Genomic DNA, 20,347 nt, shown 5'->3' with positions numbered 1-20,347 from the left:
TCCCATTTTTATAGTCTTTGGTATGACTCGGCCGGGGTTTGAACTCACAACCTACCGATCTCAGGGCGGACACTCTAACCACTAGGCCACTGAGTACTCGTCCTATACTCAGTCTGTAACACATAAAAACACATAAATAATCAATAAAGTTCACATGAATAAATAGTTATTAATAAGTTGTGATTCACTTTATTTCTTGGATATGTGATAAATGATAGAAGATGTCTCATTTATCAATATGTTATGATCCGTTGCCCGGATCACAGTTTGTTTACGTTTATTTAGGTTGTGATTCACTTGTGGTTTCAGTTCTGTTTTCAGCACCCTTGAGTTTGTGTGTTTTGGTTGTCATGGGTGCTGATTTTTTTCACCTGTCTCTGATTAGTGCCCGGCAGCAGATGAGCATGCCGAACGCTAACTTTTTTTCATTCTAACATGTAAAAATTGCCACGTTCTACATAGCGAGCAATGCAGACAGTGGGAGAAATCAATTCTACCTCCAAATCACTTTAAAAATGTATTCAGAAACCATCACCAATACTTCATGTACGTTCCATAACCTGTATAATAACAAAACTGTAGCAACATTGTTTTTGTAAGAGCGAACATTGAGGAACTCTTTTTAAATCGTAGTAACACATCGACGTGCTTTGGTATTAGCCGTAAAAAATGACTACGGCAAGAAATAAGCTAGCTTCTACTACAGCACGAAACGTGTTTGAGTTTGTACAAACCCAGTTTCCATATGAGTTGGGAAATTGTGTTAGATGTAAATATAAACGGAATACAATGATTTGCAAATCCTTTTCAACCCTTATTCAATTGAATGCACTACAACAAAGATATTTGATGTTCAAACTCATAAACTTTTTTTTTTTTTGAAAATAATAACTAACTTAGAATTTCATGGCTGCAACACGTGCCAAAGTAGTTGGGAAAGGGCATGTTCACCACTGTGTTTAATCACCTTTCCTTTTAACAACACTCATTTTTTAAGCGTCTCAGGTGGAATTCTTTCCCATTCTTGCTTGATGTACAGCTTAAAATGTTCAGCAGTGCGGGGGTCTCCGTTGTGGTATTTTAGGCTTCATAATGCGCCACACATTTTCAATGGGAGACAGGTCTGGACTACAGGCAGGCCAGTCTCGTACCCGCACTCTTTTACTATGAAGCCACGTTGATGTAACACGTGGCTTGGCATTGTCTTGCTGAAATAAGCAGGGGCGTCCATGGTAACGTTGCTTGGATGGCAACATATGTTGCTCCAAAACCTGCATGTACCTTTCAGCATTAATGGCGCCTTCACAGATGTGTAAATTACCCATGTCTTGGGCACTAATACACCCCCATACCATCACAGATGCTGGATTTTCAACTTTGCGCCTATAACAATCCGGATGGTTCTTTTCCTCTTTGGTCCGGAGGACACGACGTCCACAGTTTCCAAAAACAATTTCAAATGTGGACTCGTCAGACCGCAGAACACTTTTCCACTTTGTGTCAGTCCATGTTAGATGAGCTCAGGCCCAGCAAAGCCGACGGAGTTTCTGGGTGTTGTTGATAAACAGTTTTCGCCTTGCATAGGAGAGTTTTAACTTGCACTTACAGATGTAGTGACCAACTGTAGTTAATGACAGTGGGTTTCTGAAATGTTCCTGAGCCCATGTGGTGATATCCTTTACACACTGATGTCGCTTGTTGATGCAGTACAGCCTGAGGGATCGAAGGTCACGGACTTAGCTTCTTACGTGCAGTGATTTCTCCAGATTCTCTGAACCCTTTGAAGATATTACGGACCGTAGATGGTGAAATCCCTAAATTCCTTGCAATAGCTGGTTGAGAAAGGTTTTTCTTAAACTGTTCAACAATTTGCTCACGCATTTGTTGACAAAGTGGTGACCCTCGCCCCATCCTTGTTTATGAATGCATTTCATGAAATCTACTTGTATACCCAATCATGGCACCCACCTGTTCCCAATTTGCCTGCACACCTGTGGGATGTTCCAAATAAGTGTTTGATGAGCATTCCTCAACTTTATCAGTATTTATTGCCACCTTTCCCAACTTCTTTGTCACGTGTTGCTGGCATCAAATTCTAAAGTTAATGATTGTTTGCAAAAAAAAAAAATGTTTATCAGTTTGAACATCAAATATTTTGTGTTTGTAGCATATTCAACTGAATATGAGTTGAAAATGATTTGCAAATCATTGTATTCCGTTTATATTGACATCTAACACAATTTCCCAACTCATATGGAAACGGGGACACACAGACAAACCCGCGATATATTGAGTATATTCAATATATCACATAGCCCTATTTACAAGGTTAAAACAGTTCGCTTCTCTGTCTTCCCCTCCATTTACCGGTATCTGCTTTCTTTTGTAATTCAAGTTGTCAGTACATACACTATATGTATTGTTGCATTTGAAACAATTGTATTGTTGATAATATAGGTAATTATTGTTATTATTTATTATCAATAGTGCTATTTCTATTGATATTTGTATTGCTCCATTTGTAGTGCAATAATGTTCATTGTCATTTCTGTGTTATTAATATTTACTTCACTAACTGCTTCTTTGCCATCACTTTTCGTATCATATTTGTACATGTTGTATTTGCTGATGCTGTTCTGTTGTTGTTGTTGTTGTTGTCGTCTTTCTGTCTTATCCCCCTCTTGTACCTGCAAATTCCCCCTCTGTCTTCCTTTGTTTCCTTCTTTCTATCCCCTCCTGCTCTGGTCCGGCTGCGCTAAACATTAATATAAATCCATTTAATAAAGTCAAAATACAAAGGCAACAAGAGAAGTATCCCACACTTCTCTTTTGTAAAGCAAATCTGTACAGCATATATGGGCATCGACATCAACAATATGATTTGCCTGAGTGGCTGGACAGGACAAAAAAAAAAGGCCGTCCAATCACTGATCAGAAAAGCACAATACACCAGTGGAAACATGCATGCCGACTGTTGTAAAATAATTTAGAAAATCACAACCGGATACGTTGTTATGGTAAGTTCATTGAAAAAGACTGTTTAACACAGCTACTGTCAAAAACATGCCAGAGTTGATTTATTTTTTAGCTGATGTCTACTTGTGTCATATGCAATCTTCATAAACGTTGCCACGGGCGAGGTCAGCATTGCTTCGTACGTCATACAAGCTATGTACTGTACTGTGCAGGCGGGCAGTGGCGGCGACTGATTCGGCAACTTGAGTACAGTAGCACACTTAGCACATTCGTGAAAAGAGGAGGTCACCTCTGATAATGTCACTGCCAGGCAGAAATGTTCTGACAGAATTAAAAACGTTAACTCAAACACGTCGAAGCATATTTGATTTCTCCGCATCACACATTTTCTGTAACCCCCGTCCTCGGCAGCTTTTGTCATGCATGCACAGGACATTTAAGTGGGAAACTGGGGGTATAATTTCCTTGCCTTTCTATTCCTATTCCCAGAGCACACATTGCTTGTACGGTAATTATAGCAGTGTGTTGTCAGGCATCGTCAGAAAAAAAAAAATAATGTACTAATGTGAACAGAAAGCGGCTGTCAAAAGAGTTGCAACAAAAGCACATTTAGGACTCATCTTTGCACTTTCTTGGGAATCATTGTGTGGATTCTGACAAAGGCATTCACACATCATGCTCTAGTGTGTCCTCTTTTTTGCTTTTAATAGCACTTAAAGGTCACATATTCTGCTATCTATCAACAATAGTTAACTGGCCAAACTCAAACCTTGATGCTTGAATGAAATGGTTAAAACAGTCTTTTAGTAAAGTCTATTAAGACGATGCCTTTGTCTGTCTGAATGCTACCAAGTTGTGCTATTTTCCACTTTTTCCACTTCTTACATATAGACTGTGGGCCTGATATACTTAAGGTTTGTGTGTATTTAAACAAAAAAAGCTGATCTACTAAGCTCTACTATTAAGTGTTGCTACTACAACTAATGTTAAAAACCTGTGCGTAAAGTGTAAAATACTAAACCACACCTTATTCTTGGTGCACGCACTTCTGCACTAACTTGCAACAATAATGGAATAGAGCAGTGTTTTTCAAGCACTGTGCCGCAGCACACTTGTGTACCGTGAGATATTGTTTGGTGTGCCGTGGGAAATTATGTAATTTCACCTATCCATCCATTTTCTACCGCTTATTCCCTTCGGGGTCGCGGGGGGCGCTGGAGCCTATCTCAGCTACAATCGGGCGGAAGGTGGGGTACACCCTGGACAAGTCGCCACCTCATCACAGGGCCAACACAGATAGACAGACAACATTCACACACTAGGGCCAATTTAGTGTTGCCAATTAACCTATCCCCAGGTGCATGTCTTTGGAGGTGGGAGGAAGCCGGAGTACCCGGAGGGAACCCACGCAGTCACGGGGAGAACATGCAAACTCCACACAGAAAGATCCCGAGCCTGGGATTGAACCCCAGACTACTCAGGACCTTCTAATTGGGTTAAAATATTTTATGCAAACCAGTAATTATAATCCGCATATAATGTGCAGTTGTTGAGTGTCTGTACTGTCTAGAGCTCGGCAGTAGGTGGCAGCAGGTAACTAATTGCTTTGTAGATGTCAGGAACATGGTTTGTTGTGATCACAAAATGCGGGAGGCAGCGTTCAGGTAGAAAGGTATCTAATGCTTAAACCAAAAATAAACAAAAGGTAAGTGCCTTCAAGAAAAGGCATTGAAGCTTAGGGATGGCTATTCATAACGAAAATAAAACTGAACTGGCTGCAAAGTAAACAAAAACAGAATGCTGGACGACAGCAAAGACTTACGTGTGGAGCAGCAGATGGCGTCAACAAAGTACATCCGTACATGACATGACAATCAACAACAAAATAGCAGAGCAAGACAAAAACTAAAACCCTACACACAGGAAAACACCAAAAACCTTAAAATACGTCAGGGCGTGATGTGACAGGTCGTGACAGTATACGTTAGAGATGCGCGGATAGGCAATTATTTCATCCGCAACCGCATCACAAAAGTCGTCATCCATCCGCCATCCATCCGAACCAACATTTTATCAAAACCACACCCGCCCCCCATCCGCCCGTTGTTACATATCTAATATAGATGATGCAAGGCATTAGTGAGGTTAGAAAGCTTTTGCCTGTTAAAGAAAGGAGACTGATCCAATGGAGCAGAGACATTCAATGCGTGCCACGCATTAATATCTCTTGGCCACGCATTAGTGGCTAAGAGATATTAATGCATGATAATATTATTTATCATTATTATAATATTATTGTCATTTCCATTAAGAAAGTGTTGACTATTGTTGCCAATGCCCTCAGATCAGGAGTGCGTTCCTCACACTTTGCTTGCGCAGTTGCAGCAAGCAGAACAATGCTTTTAAGAAGTTAAAAAAATGTTTTAGAAAGACTAGGCCTATATTTCCATTAGGTAAAAAAAAATTTCTGAATTTATTTCAATGAATATTAACTTGTTAACGTTATAATGCTCAAATAGGGACGAGGGCGGGGTGCACAGTGAAGCAGTGAACAATTTTGCGACAAAGATGAACCTTTATTGATTGATCTGCAGCCATGACAAAATATCAGACAATCTCCATTGTCAACGACAGGCAGGAAAATAAAGATAAACACATAGCCTATGTTGTAGGCATTGGCATAGGCTCATACGTTTTTAAGTTGAAATAAAAAAACAAATAAAAAATGTGCCTCATAAGCCTTAGGCTGTCAATCACGCGCATAAACTTAAATTATACAATAACATATGTATGTCATCTCTATTTAAACAAAAATAAATTAAATAAATAATAATAATAAATTACCTGCAACTTATTGGCCAAGGCAAATAGCTGAAGGGGGGAAATCAAACCCATCAGACTGCACTTTATCATCAAACTTGAATTATAATGAAAATAGACGGTCGCGACAAACAAAGCAGGCTAAATAGCCTTACATTGTCGCCAATCGGAGATGCGCTTCACTTGAAAGCGAGGCCAAATAATTATTCACACATAGTAGTATATCTCGAATAGCAAAAAAAACACAATAAACAACGCAATTGCCTTAATTCCTTTGCATTGTAGTGCGCCCAAACAACACGTAACCATCAAAATTATTTAGCTGACCGAACTCAATATAGGTTAGACATGGGCTTATTTGGTATAGCCTATAGGTAACGTAGACTAATTTGTTTAACATATCCAACCGTATGTCTACTTACTTTTTTTTTAGTTAGCACTATGCAGGAATAAAATGGCATCTACAGTGCCAGGATTCATGCGAGAGCGCCTGGCCTCTAAAATGCGCCCTGCTGCGCTGAAGGAGCGCTCACTTGCGCCACTTGTTGCTGGGACGCGGTGCCATCTTTTTTTCTTCTTCTTCTTCTTCTGTAATGTTGTGATGTGCTGCAGTGCCTGATGAATAATTGACTGTTTCAAAGAGTGCTGCTCGTTTTTTGTATGTGGGTAACAACATTTAACTATGTATATATATTTCCGAATTGGTTCAACCGCCAACCGCCCGATCTATTTAAAATCAATTTTTTTCGTCATGTCACCCGCCCGACCCGCGGATTATCCGCGGACTCCGCGGTTGTGTCCGCAAACCGCGCATTTCTAGTACACGTACTTTGAGACAAGAGCTATAGTGATGCATGGTTGATTATGGTTGAATTGATATCCAACAATTGCGAGAACGTCTTTTGACTGACAATAATGGCTGCTGAGTTTAATTTGTTAATGTTTTCTGCTGGTGGTGCGCCTCTGTATGTTTTCAATGGACAAAATGTGCCTTGGCTCAGAAAAGGTTGAAAAACACTGGAATAGAGTACATGTTTCCACTCCAGCAAGAAGCACCTCCAACACATTGTTAGTGAAATTCTTATTTTTTTGCCATCCGGCTCATTATCTTTATGTTTTCTGACGGAGAGCAGGATCTCAGGCACATGGCTAAATTAAATCTGATTTGCATACTTAATAGGGCGTGTACAGGGAGAGGCCCAGCCACTCCAACATGTGCGCACAATTCCATGTTGACTGAGACACTTTATTGAATTTGTTGTTTGTACGACCTTTTCTGGGTTTGAGTGTACACCATTTTTAGTAAGTCATCAATGCAAGCCTTAATACATGAGGCTCCAGGGCTCTAAACAAACTAAGTGTTCAGACTTTGATGCACATCTTACAATTTAAGATGTGTAGCGAAGCCTACACTATTAAATTCAAATGCAAAACATTTGAGCGCCTCTGAGCAAACAAAGGAGGGATTTTTCTCACATTTGCTGCTCAGAAACAAGCTCTCGGGACACAAATTACTGTTAGATAATTGAAAGGACTCACAGGGTGTAATCTGCCATGCCTCCAAAATCACCTGGGATAGGCTTCAGTTCTTAAGCACCCTGATCAGTATAAGCATTTTAAATATGGATGAATTAATTTCTTTTTTTTTTTTGCAGACCTGGACAATTTTTTTGACTCGGGGGCCATACTCATAGAACAAAAATGCGCAACAAAAATGCAACAAACTCAGCAAAAAAACAAAACGCAGAGGGTAAAAACATAATATCCAATAATCTGATATATTATCACTTTTATGCAGAATTTTCTGCTACTGTGTCTGTTCATGACAATCACGTCACACTTGTAATAAGCTGGTTTGGCGGCGTATTTGGACCCCAAAGCAGAGACTCAAGCAAAAGTCAAAAATATTTTCCATATTTTTCGGACTATAAGTCACAGTTTTTTTCATAGTTTGGCCGGGCTCTAGTGCGATTTATATATGTTTTTTTCCTTCTTTATTATGCATTTTCGGCAGGTGCGACTTATACTCCGGTGCGACTTATACTCCGAAAAATACGGTATTTACAAAGGGGCCACATCTGTGATAAAACTAAAAAACTCAAAGTCCAAATGATTAACAAAAAGCGACGGCAACATACAAAATACAAAAAAGGGAGCGAATCCACTGAACAAAAAGTAGTAAAAGGTCAAAAGAAAAAACTCCCCTGACAAGTCAGGTAAACAAATCCACACAGGCAAAGGAACCAGATTTGGCATGGAAAACAGCAACTTGAACAGGCGTGGCAGAGAAACAATCCAGTGACCAGAGTAGGAACAACAGGGCTTATAAAAGCCTGATTGCAGAGTGTACGGTAATCAAATGTGGGAGCAAGGCTTATGAAGGAGTTTGTTCTTGCTTTTTACATAAAACTCGTTAATGGCCGTGGCCTTCTTGTTGTCAAGGTTACATGGATAAATGAACATTAAGTGGGTTAAAGTGACCTACATAATTTTTTTTTTACCTGCTGTCAAACTGTAGTTGCTCTCATAAAGATTAAGCTATGATAAGTGCATTTAATTAGCTTTTTATACTCTGCCTGCCCCTGTAACACTCCGAGTAGCTTTCCTATTGCTGTCAGCCTCATGTTGCGCTGTCTTTGCACTTTTTATGTTGTGTTTGTTGCCTGATATTCTCCTTCAGCGTTGCTGGGATGTCATTTTTAAAAAATATCTTTCCACTTTTTACACTCTACTCTGTTAAGAGTATACTTCTTCTACTTTGGTAAATTCATTGTAACGATTGTTCTTGGGAAATACTTTTTTGTCGAGAGAAGTTGCATCACGTAAAGCTGTGCAAAGATGGCTTCTCATTTTGTTGTGTTTTCAAGAAAAGCTGTAAAAGTAGAGTGCAGTACTGAACTAAGGGGGGCTTTGTGTTAGTGTATCACCACCCAAGGGATGTGCTCCAGCACACGCAGGCCATATGCTGCATCCTGATGGCTGTTTGTTTCTCCACTAGATGCCCTCATGAGGACACCATGTCTCTGGAGGATGAACGTGTGTCAAAACCACAGCTGCAGCAGGGCTCACCGGCCGGGTCTTCCCACGGGACGCTCGTACATCAGTGTTATATGCCAGCGTGACCCAGCTGTGGACGAGTGTAAAGTGACGGTCCCTGTGGAGGTATAGCTGAATACTTGGGGATGAGCCCATAGGACAAGGAAGATCTCCGTCAACCACGAATGACCACACACTTCTTGAGTCTTTGGTCCCTCGAGTGTTCAATTGAACTGTAATGATGTAACACTCTTCCTTGATCCATTTTCTAGACCAATTATGTCGTCAGGGCCACAGCCGGCAGTCCATTCCAGCTGACTTGGAGACCCAACAAAGTGCACTATTTGGTTGAGATCCTTCAGAGGTGCAATTGATTCAGGCCTTGTCCACACGAACAATTATACTACTTATGTACAGCTGCAACGATTGGTTGATTAAAACGTTTAAAAAAAAGCTTGCATTCGTATTTTGTTACTTCAATGATTTGTTTAGTTAATGAATAAATATACAATCCAAACCGCATAGATTGCCCAAAACTTAAAATATGCCAAAATTGTTTCTGCAAGACTGCGCCATGGTAGGCTCTTTATTGTCATTGCACAAGTACAACAACATTTCATTTTCACCACAAACCTGTTGAAGATTAGACAAAGAAACATTGTACAGGTCGACAGAACATGAGCGGTGTGGATATGGGTAGTGTCAGTGACTATTTCGTTCTCAATATGCTGATACGCTGAGGAAATGTGTTTCAACATTAGCACGGCTAATTGCGGTTTCTGGTACTGTATGTGCATCAGGCACATATGGAGCGGTATTTGCTTGGCACAATATAATGCATTACATGTAATGATTTTCTACTTTGTGTACTGACATGGTAGTAGGCTAAATGATTTATGCGTAACGTGGTTTATGCGTAACGTGAGTTGGCTCATAGAATCGCACTCTGCACTGAAAGATGGTGATGTGCGTACATGGAAGAGAATGCAGTGTGTCAGGTTGGATGCAACATGGAGTTATGCAGAATGAAATGTGGCGGTAATTTTACTGTTGGCCTTGGCTTGCCATCAAAGTAGGCCTATGCCATATATAATATATTATTATATATCATTATTTCGATGGTGGTCCGTGCGGTCAAACCAGGCATTTTAGCAGAAATGCCAACAATCTGTCCCGACTCCCAACGAAAATGTTGTTGCGTAACTTTACAAATACATTTGGCTAATCAACATCAGTAAAATGTGGCATAATTACTTAGTAAACCATCTTGCAAGAAGCATAAACAAGAGAAACCTTCAGCGTAGGACTCGTCGATTGCCATTTGAAGTTCCTTGGAGTAGGATTCGGCTGCGTATCTGGCAACCTCAGTCATGGAGAGTGGGAGGGGACTACAAAATTTTGACCGTGATTGCAGTACCATTTCTTGCCACATTATTACATATGGCACCTTTAAGCAGCATCTTGGCAGCTGGATGGCGCTCAGCGATTCCACTCCTTGGCTCTCCATGCCTGATGACTTTAGCTGAACACACATGCACATTTATAATATATATATATATATATATATATATATATATAAACCCTGTTTCCATATGAGTTGGGAAATTGTGTTAGATGTAAATATAAACGGAAATATAAACGGAATACAATGATTTGCAAATAATTTTCAACCCATATGCAGTTGAATATGCTACAAAGAAGACATATTTGATGTTCAAACTGATAAACTTTTTTTTTTTTTTTGCAAATAATCATTAACTTTAGAATTTGATGCCAGCAACACGTGACAAAGAAGTTGGGAAAGGTGGCAATAAATACTGATAAAGTTGAGAAATGCTCATCAAACACTTATTTGGAACATCCCACAGGTGTGCAGGCTAATTGGGAACAGGTGGGTGCCATGATTGGGTATAAAAGTAGATTCCATGAAATGCTCAGTCATTCACAAACACGGATGGGGCGAGGGTCACCACTTTGTCAACAAATGCGTGAGCAATTTGTTGAACACTCTAAGAAAAACCTTTCTCAACCAGCTACTGCAAGGCATTTAGGGATTTCACCATCTACGGTCCGTAATATCATCAAAGGGTTCAGAGAATCTGGAGAAATCACTGCACGTAAACAGCTAAGCCCGTGACTTTCGATCCCTCAGGCTGTACTGCATCAACAAGCGACATCAGTGTGTAAAGGATATCACCACATGGGCTCAGGAACACCTCAGAAACCCACTGTCAGTAACAACAGTTGGTCGCTACATCTGTAAGTGCAAGTTAAAACTCTCCTATGCAAGGCGAAAACCGTTTATCAACAACACCCAGAAACGCAGTCGGCTTCGCTGGGCCTCAGCTCATCTAAGATGGACTGATACAAAGTGGAAAAGTGTTCTGTGGTCTGACGAGTCCACATTTCAAATTGTTTTTGGAAACTGTGGACGTCGTGTCCTCCGGACCAAAGAGGAAAAGAACCATCCGGATTGTTATAGGCGCAAAGTTGAAAAGCCAGCATCTGTGATGGAAGGGGGTGTATTAGTGCCCAAGACATGGGTAACTTACACATCTGTGAAGGCGTCATTAATGCTGAAAGGTACATACAGGTTTTGGAGCAACATATGTTGCCATCCAAGCAACGTTACCATGGACGCCCCTGCTTATTTCAGCAAGACAATGCCGAGCCACATGTTGCATCAACGTGGCTTCATAGTAAAAGAGTGCGGGTACTAGACTGGCCTGCCTGTAGTCCAGACCTGTCTCCCATTGAAAATGTGTGGCGCATTATGAAGCCTAAAATACCACAACGGAGACCCCCAGACTGTCGAACAACTTAAGCTGTACATCAAGCAAGAATGGGAAAGAATTCCACCTGAGACGCTTAAAAATTGTGTCTCCTCAGTTCCCAAACGTTTACTGAGTGTTGTTAAAAGGAAAGGCCATGTAACACAGTGGTGAACATGCCCTTTCCCATTTATTTTGGCACGTGTTGCAGCCATGAAATTCTAAGTTAATTATTATTTGCAAAAAAAAAATAAAGTTTATGAGTTTGAACATCAAATATCTTGTCTTTGTAGTGCATTCAATTGAATATGGGTTGAAAAGGATTTGCAAATCATTTTATTCCGTTTATATTTACATCTAACACAATTTCCCAACTCATATGGAAACGGGGTTTGTATATATATATATATATATATATATATATATATATATATATATATATATATATATATATATATATATATATATATATAATACTTTAATGCTAATGAGCTGTTTTTGTCAATTTAAGGGAAACATAATAGTTTTTTCTCCCATTTGGGGCTCATAAACAGGCTCCAGAAATACATACAGTGTTACTGTAAACCAGGGCTATCAAATTCATTGTCATTGAGGGCCACATCCCACAAATATATGTATATGTATTTTATATATCTATATATATGTATAGATATATATATCTATATCTATACATATATATTGAAGGTCCTGGGTTTGATCCTGGGCTCAGGATCTTTCTGTATGGAGTTTGCATGTTCTCCCCGTGACTGGGTGGGTTCCCTCCGGGTACTCTGGCTTCCTCCCAACTCCAAAGACATGCACCTGGGGATAGGCTGATTGGCAACACTAAATTGGCCCTAGTGGGTGAATGTAAGTGTGAATGTTGTTTGTCTATCTGTGTTGGCCCTGTGATGAGATGGCGACTTGTCCAGGGTGTAGCCCGCCTTCCGCCCGAATGCAGCTGAGATAGGCTCCAGCACCCCTCGTGACCCCGAACGGAATAGGCGGTAGAAAATGGATGGATGGGTGGATATATATATATATATATATATATATATATATATATATATATATATATATATATATATATATATATTTATATATATATATATATATGTATATATATATATATATATATATATATATATATATATTTTTTTATTTTTTATTTTTTTTTTATTATTATTTTTGTCACCGCCTGCTGCCACCTTGTGGTTTGTATGCTCAGTTTTCCCTTGGTGCAGCAGACCTGGCTCTTACTTTTTGTCTTCCTCAGAGTTCCTGTGTCTTCCTGTGGGCGGAGCTGCAAGACGTGCACAGCTGTGTCTAATCTCACCAGCACTACTTAAGCAGCACCTGGCCAGCTGGATGGCACTCGGCTATTCCACTTCTTGACTCTGTTCGTATGAAGACGCCTATGCTCCTTGTATTTTTTGCTACATTCCATCTTGGCTATTTCCAGTGCCATCCAGCTTGGTATGTTCGTTGATAGTTTGCACGTCTTGCAACTTCGACCCAAAGCTTAGTTAGTTGTATATTAGCTTTTGTTCTTTTTGTCACGGTGCTCTTTTTGTGTTCTCTTTTTTCGCACCGTCGCTTTTTGTTATATTATATTTTTGGATCATTGTTGTGATCGCTTCTTTGTTTAAGTAAAGAACTATTTACTCACATATCCATCTGCATCCTTGGGTTCCTCTGTTCCACATCTAAGTAAATTGTGACAGAATAGCCGAGTCAATTATGGAACCCGCAAATGAAAATCAGATTCAGCTGGCCCTCAGGGCTCATGGCCAGCGAATAAGTGATCACGAACAAGCTTTGTTAAACCTGACCACACTTGTGCAGGAGATGCATACACGCCTGTTTGTCCCCCACCCGCTCCCAGACTCGGAGGCTGCTCAACCTGCAGCTTCTTCTTACCCCATGCCCTCGACATCGGGTTTTCCTACCCGGGAGCCCAGCATACCACATCCGCCCAGGTATGAGGGGGACTTTGGACAATGCAGATTTTTTTTATATCAATGCTCTTTAGTTTTTGCACAGCAGCCTCACACATACACAACAGACTCCGCCCGTGTGGCATATATACTAAGTTTACTGGCTGGAAGAGCAGCTAGCTGGGCTATGGAGGTGTGTGAGAGTAAACCCGGACTTCGTTCCAGCTTACCCCTATTTTCCGCTGAGTTGCGCAGCGTCTTTGACCACCCCGTGAGGGAACGAGAGGCAGGCAGCCGCCTCCTCGCTACACGCCAGGGGTCCTCCTCTGTCACGGACCACTCAATCTCCTTCCGAATCCTGGGGGCGGAGAGTGGCTGGGGGGAGAGAGCTTTGCGGGGAATATTCCTGGCTAGCCTTAACTCCCAGATCCAAGACGAGCTGGCTGCCCGCGACGAGACCCAGACCCTCGAGGAGCTCATCTCACTCGCCATCCGATTGGACAACCGCCTACGAGAGCGACACGCCCAGAAGGGGGTGGATCCTCCGTCCACCAGATGGCAGTCATCTACCTGGTCCACACGATCAACATCCAAGCCTCAGGTTTCGTCGCTTCCGCCTTCTGACTGCAGTGCCCCGGAGGAGGGGCTAGAGGGGTCCATTCCTATGCAGCTGGGTGGAAGTCGCCTGTCGTCTGCAGAGAGGAGTCGTCGGCTGAGATTGCGGCTGTGCCTGTACTGCGGAGCTGCGGACCACGTCGTTGTTCGCTGTCCTGCGCGGCCTACTGGGGGCCGTTCCGCGTCCACACGAGACCTTCCGCAGGGAAGATTACCAACTTTGCCGCCTGCTCCTGTGGTGACGTCTGCTTCCTCACTCGTGGGAAGACTTCAAGTTGAAGGTACTCTGTCATGGGCGGGGGGTTCTTGTCCTATTAAGGCGCTTATTGACTCAGGGGCTGATGAAAACATTATTGACAGTGGTCTTGTGGAATCTCTAAAGATTCCTACTGTGGGGATTGATCGTATTAAAAATGTTAGCTCACTTGACGGGCGTCACCTGGCTAATATTACTCATCAGACACATGCCACATCCCTCCTTATTTCTGGTAATCACCGTGAGGAGGTTAAATTGTTTATAATGCCTTCTCGTTCGGCGCCCTTAGTTCTTGGACTTCCATGGTTGCGACGTCACAGTCCAAGCATTGATTGGACCACTTGTAAAATTACCAATTGGAGTATTTTTTGTCATAGCCACTGTTTGCGCTCCGCTTCGTCTCCGGCTAACCTTGTCACTCTTCCTACTCTTCAGCCCCCTGATCTCGCGCTGATTCCTGAGGAATATCATTCCTTTAGTGAGGTTTTTTGTAAAGATCGGGCTACGACGCTACCCCCCCACAGCCCGTATGACTGTGCCATTGACCTTCTTCCAGGGTCGCCACTACCTTCTTCGCGGTTGTATAATATTTCGCGTCCCGAACAGCAGGCTATGGAGGAATACATTTCCTCTTCTCTCACCGCCGGACACATTCGTCCCTCTTCCGCTCCTGTGGCGGCGGGGTTTTTCTTTGTCAAAAAGAAGGATGGTGGGTTACGACCCTGTATTGACTACCGAGCTCTGAACAAAATTACAATTAAAAATAAATACCCTCTTCCACTACTGGATTCTTCGTTTGCTCCTTTGCATGGGGCAGTAGTATTTACTAAATTGGATCTACGCAATGCGTATCACCTCGTGCGAATTCGTGAAGGTGATGAATGGAAGACTGCTTTTAACACCCCTCTTGGCCACTTTGAGTATTGCGTCATGCCGTTCGGCCTCACTAATGCTCCCGGGGTGTTCCAGTGTTTAATTAATGATGTGCTCCGTGATATGATAGGCCGTTTCGTGGTAGTCTACTTGGATGATATACTTATTTTTTCACGCTCCATTGATTTACATCATCAGCATGTCCGTTTGGTTTTGCAGAGACTTTTGGAGAACCGATTATTTGTCAAACCCCAAAAGTGCACCTTTCATTCTCCCACAGTGTCGTTTTTGGGGTTGATTGTGGAGAGGGGGCAGGTTAAGCCAGACCCAGCTAAGATCCAAGCGGTTGTAGACTGGCCTACGCCGTCCTCCAGGAAGCTGCTGCAAAGGTTTCTGGGGTTTGCTAATTTTTACCGACGTTTTATTAGAGATTTCAGCAAAGTAGCCCAACCTTTAAATAAATTAACGTCCTCCAAGGTTCTTTTCGTGTGGTCTTCGGAGGCTGACCAGGCTTTTCGACGCCTTAAATGCCTCTTTACCTCAGCTCCTGTGTTAGTTCACGCTAATCCTGATCTCCCATTTTTTGTTGAGGTGGACGCATCTGACACTGGGGTAGGGGCTGTTTTGTCCCAGCACTCCAGTTCTGATCAGAAGCTGCACCCCTGCGCCTTCTTCTCCAAACGCCTTTCGCCTGCAGAGAAGAACTATGACATCGGGAACCGAGAGCTTCTTGCAGTGGTCCTCGCCCTTCAAGAATGGAGGCACTGGCTTGAGGGTGCCAAACACCCCTTTATCATTTATACCGATCATCGTAACCTAGCCTACCTCCGCTCTGCCCAACGCCTCAATCCCCGCCAGGCTCGGTGGTCCCTGTTCCTTACAAGGTTTGACTTTTGTATGACTTTTCGCCCGGGCTCACTCAATGGTAAACCTGATGCCTTGTCGAGGATGTTCTCTCCTCCTACAGAAGACACTCCCCCAGAGACTATCCTTCCTCAGTCCCGGATTCTGGGCGCAGTACAGTGGGAGGTGGAGAGACGGGTGTCGGAGGCTATCAAGGACTCCCCATCCCCTGCTGGATGTCCTCCTGGTCGCCTTTTTGTACCGAGAACCCTCCGTCCAGAGGTCTTGTCGTGGGCTCACACTTCCAAGATTGCTTGCCACCCAGGTGCCAGACGCACTGAGTTCCTGCTTACTCAGCGGTTCTGGTGGCCTACCGTTCACACTGATACTAAGAAGTTTGTGGCTGCATGCCCCGTCTGCGCCAGAAGCAAGGCTTCCCATCAAGCTCCTGCGGGGTTGCTGCAGCCCCTTCCCATCCCCTCTCGCCCATGGTCGCACATTGCTCTGGACTTTGTCACAGGTCTACCAATTTCCAGGGGGTTTTCTGTCATCCTCACCATAGTTGACAGATTTTCTAAATTCACGCATTTTATCCCCCTCCGTAGACTTCCCTCCTCCCTGGAGACCGCCAAGCTTCTAGTAAACCATGTGGTTCGACTTCATGGGATCCCCATCGATGTGGTGTCAGACAGAGGTCCTCAATTTTCATCCGCTACATGGAAAACTTTCTGCAACTTGTTAGGAGCCACTGTCAGTTTGTCATCAGGGTACCACCCACAATCGAATGGACAATCGGAAAGAGCAAATCAGGACCTAGGGGCGGCCCTGAGATGCGTGTGTCACCAGCATCCATCATTGTGGTCTACCTATCTCCCATGGGTGGAGTATGCCCGTAACACCCTAATCTGTTCATCTACCGGCTTGTCCCCTTTCCATGTGGTGCATGGCTTCCAACCTCCTATCTTCTCCTCTCAAGAGATCGAGTCCACTGTTCCCTCCGTGACTGCCTTCCTGCGCCGTGTGCACCATGTGTGGCGTGATACACGCGCTGCCTTGTCGCGGACAGCCAAACGGAACCAGACCATGGCTAATCGCCATCGCAGACCATCTCCCGACTACAAACCTGGTCAGAGGGTTTGGCTGTCATCAAAAGACATTACATTACCAGGAGAGTCGAAGAAACTGGCACCTAAATTCATCGGACCATATGAGGTGGAGCGGATGATAACTCCCGTCACAGCTTGACTCAAGGTACCCAAGTCCTTCAAATCATATCCTGTTTACCATGTTTCCCGCCTAAAGCCCGTCGAGTCGAGCGACCTTTGTCCTCCATCCGTGTCTCCCCCTGCTCCTCAGCAGGTGGAGGGTCATCCAGCCTTCACTGTCAACACCATTCTGGACGCTAGGAGACGAGGCAGGGGTGTGCAGTTTCTGATCGACTGGGAGGGTTACCCCCCAGAGGATAGCTCCTGGATTTCACGTTCCCTTATAATTGATAAATCCCTAATTTCTGATTTTTATCATAGATTTCCCAGTAAACCAGGAGGTCCGCCAGGTGGCGTCCGTTGATTAGGGGGGGGATACTGTCACCGCCTGCTGCCACCTTGTGGTTTGTATGCTCAGTTTTCCCTTGGTGCAGCAGACCTGGCTCTTACTTTTTGTCTTCCTCAGAGTTCCTGTGTCTTCCTGTGGGCGGAGCTGCAGGACGTGCACAGCTGTGTCTAATCTCACCAGCACTACTTAAGCAGCACCTGGCCAGCTGGATGGCACTCGGCTATTCCACTTCTTGACTCTGTTCGTATGAAGACGCCTATGCTCTTTGTATTTTTTGCTACATTCCATCTTGGCTATTTCCAGTGCCATCCAGCTTGGTATGTTCGTTGATAGTTTGCACGTCTTGCAACTTCGACCCAAAGCTTAGTTAGTTGTATATTAGCTTTTGTTCTTTTTGTCACGGTGCTCTTTTTGTGTTCTCTTTTTTCGCACCGTCGCTTTTTGTTATATTATATTTTTGGATCATTGTTGTGATCGCTTCTTTGTTTAAGTAAAGAACTATTTACTCACATATCCATCTGCATCCTTGGGTTCCTCTGTTCCACATCTAAGTAAATTGTGACAATTTTTTTTCGATATGCCTTCGCCATGTCAGCTTGGTGTCAATGCTGTGTGTATATATGTATAAATACAACAAGTCCGTGACCCATTCCTTGCTACTAAAACATCTAATTGCATTATTAACTTTATTAAACTTATTAACTATTTTTTAAATATGCCTTTGCCATGTCAGCTGTGTATATATATATATATATATATATATATATATATATATATAAATATACACACATATATATAATGATAACATGCATATGCAACTGTGAATACTTTATATTCATTTATTACTCATTGTTGCAAGTAACCCTCTGAAGGCAGCCATAACTGGGATGTGGCCCTCAATGACAATTCATTTGATACCCCTGGTCTACAGTAACACTGTATGTATTTCTGGGGCCTGTTTATGAGCCCCAAATGGGAGAAAAAACGATTATGTTTCCCTTAAAATGTATTTGTGGCGATCTATGGCGTGACTTAATTGCTTGACAAAAACAGCTCGTTAGCATTAAAGTTACATACACTCAAAAGTGTTCCCAGTCAGACTTACAGTACTGTAATATTTTTAAAACTGTCTAAATTCCAGCATCAAGGTGAACACTCCTCTAATACACTATTGTGGCACCTCTAAATTTTACCATAAAGAAAATTGTTGAAAAACAGTTGAAAATGTGACCTTTGTAAGAAACCATGCAATATTTATAAACACTTTATTGTGCAGTTTGCAGGATGTACCAATACCTAGATTTGGGCTACGTAGTTGTACTTGTGGCTTACAAGACAAGACTCAAGAGAAACGGAAATAATTATCCCCTCTTGTGCAGCAGCAGGTGTGCTGCCAGCGTGACTTGCTTCCTGCTGCAACTTAAATCAACGACTCCGACTGCTTTGACATCTCAGTCTTAACGCGCGGGACCCCGCCTGCCGTGAAGGCGAACAAAGAGAATGGTTTATGTTTTACGTAACAGCAAAGTGCACCAGAGGACAGGATCGCAACAACAAAACAAACCAGGCGGGAGTGTCAGGGTTTTCACCATGGCAACAAGCATCTTCCCACTTTCGAGAGAGCGCTAGCCTACCTAACTGTATTTCCTCTTCTGTGAAAAATGTATCACCATCAGATCCATAGAGGACCTAATATCAAAGTGCCTTCTTTGGTTTTCAGAAGGCCCATCTGATGATTCTCTTTCTACCCTTTCCTATGACGCAACCTCCTTACACATACTGTACAGTACTAGCACGCTGCTACACATGCTGAAATTGTGGCTTCAGACTAAACAGGCCAAGATAACACAGCATATGTTATTTATTTTTGCCGATCGATTAGCCGCCGATCTGTATCGTGAAAAAGTATGTGCCGATTAATGCCTTCAATCGAATGACCTCTGGCTGACACTGAATTTAGTTTTAGTCCCCCGGCTGACAAGTGGCGAGCAGCTAATCATGTGTCTCACAGTGTGGTGCCGCTCCCCTAAGCTAATAATTATTACCACCATTACAGCAAATAAACTGCATTTTGTAGTATCTTAAGTATTGCTATCAAGTGGCATTATCACTGGAGGACCAAGCTAAACATGTTACAAATTGGGAGCAAGCAAAGAGCAGGAATGTCTATAGCTAAGTTAACTGCTAAGATCTTTTTTGTTGTTTTTGTTCATGTTTACAAACTCAGGGAATCATTTCCTGGACAAAGGAGAAATTTGAGGGCAAAAAAACAAATGAATTAAATTAATAATATATAGTACCGTAAAAGACAATAAGGCGTGACTTTTTTCCTACACTTTGACCCTGCGGCTTATAAAAAGGTGCGGTTACTTAATGGATTTTTCTTCTCTGACGGCCATAATGCAAATGGTCTTCAAATAACCACAAGAAAATACAATGAAAAGGTGTGTTATTGTTTGTGTTATGTGGTCATCTGCCCGGGCGCAATCATCTGTGAGCTGCGCACTCCGACTGCAGCGGTCAGCTGCTTTCCATCTGCAATCAACACACTGATGAGAGGGACGCCTATTTAAACCACCGCTACCAGAGATCCAGTGCCAGAACGTAGCAACCTGTACATCGTACCGTAAGCTCGTCTCAAGCTTCCTAGTTGCCTTTTGATCCTG

This window comes from Nerophis lumbriciformis, linkage group LG34 (assembly GCF_033978685.3).
Source record: "Nerophis lumbriciformis linkage group LG34, RoL_Nlum_v2.1, whole genome shotgun sequence".
Classification (NCBI taxonomy): Eukaryota; Metazoa; Chordata; class Actinopteri; order Syngnathiformes; family Syngnathidae; genus Nerophis; species Nerophis lumbriciformis.
Note: the sequence above shows the minus strand (reverse complement) of the source record.